This window comes from Chrysochloris asiatica, unplaced genomic scaffold, assembly GCF_000296735.1.
Source record: "Chrysochloris asiatica unplaced genomic scaffold, ChrAsi1.0 scaffold00089, whole genome shotgun sequence".
Classification (NCBI taxonomy): Eukaryota; Metazoa; Chordata; class Mammalia; order Afrosoricida; family Chrysochloridae; genus Chrysochloris; species Chrysochloris asiatica.
In genome coordinates this window covers 1,340,848-1,342,259 of record NW_006408607.1, presented here as the reverse complement: position 1 = coordinate 1,342,259, position 1,412 = coordinate 1,340,848, and positions in this window count along the sequence as shown.

Here is a 1,412-nt window from a genome sequence, read left to right as displayed (position 1 = left end):
TATGAATACAGGTCATGAGTCAGAACCAACTCTACAGCACACATACACCACATCACCACATTTGGAAAATCTGCTGCACAAGATCTCTTGGGCAAAGTGTTTAAGAGCAAATATATCAGTTTGAGGACTAAAGTGCACTTGACACAAGTCACAGTGTTTTCAATAGTCTTGTATGCAAGTGACAGTTTTAAAATAAATAAGGAAGGCCATAGAATTTATGCATTTCAGATATGGTGTTGGAGAGAATAGTGAAGGTACCATGGATTGCTAGAAGAACAATGTCTTCTTTCATTCACAATCCATCCATCTTATATCAGCAATGATATCTTTCATTCCATATCTTTTTCTGACTTTATCTTGAATTTCTGGCAATTTACTGTTGATGTAGAGTGCTGCCATTTTGAATTATATTAATAAATTTTTACTTGCATGTGATATAAATTATAATATTTAAGGATTTCTGTATTTTGTTGGGTTACATTTATTTGGATTGGACATAAATATAAATCTCTTCCAAACATGACTAGTATCTATTTTCCAAATTTCTTGGAATAGATGAATGAGCACCTCCAGTGCTGCATCAATTTGTTGAAATCTCATTTGTATTCCATTGATCACTAAAGCCCTGTTTTTCACCAATGCTTTCAGTGTAGGTTGGGCTTCTTCAGTACCATCAGTTCTTGATCCTATGCTACAATGGTTGAAAATTTATTTTTGGTACAGAGACTCTATATATTCCTTACATCTTTTTTTGATGATTTCTGGATCATTTAATATTTTTCCCATGAAATCCTTCTTTATTGTAAGTTTAGGCTTATTTTTTCTCCAGGTCTTTCAGCCTGATAAATGTTGAATGTGTTATTCTCTTTTGGTTTCCAGGATATTGATCTTTGCACATTATAATATAATATTTGAATTTGTCTTCTCAGGCTGCACTTTGAATTTTTCTATGTATGTATTTTACTTCCTCATTCCATCTGCTTTAGCTTCTCTATATTCAAGAGCCCCTATATTTAGAGATCATCTGAAGAACAGATTTGATACATTAAACACTAAAGACTGAAGACCAGAAGAGTTGTGTGATGACATCAAGAACATCATATGTGAAGAGAGCTAAAAGTCATTAAGAACACAAGAAAGAAGGTTATGTTCAAAATGGATGTTAGAAGAGACTCAGAAACTTGCTCTCCAGCGTAGAGATGCTAAAGCAAATGGAATAATTGAGGATGTCCAAGAGCTGAACAGAAAATTTCAAAATTAAGATCAGCTCAAGAAGATAAAGCCAAATACTATAATAAAATATGCAAAGATTTGGAATTAGAAAACCAAAAAGGAAGAACACGGTCAGTATTTCTCAAGCTGGGGGAACTAAAGAAAAAAATTCAAGCCTCGAATTTCATTATTGAAAGATT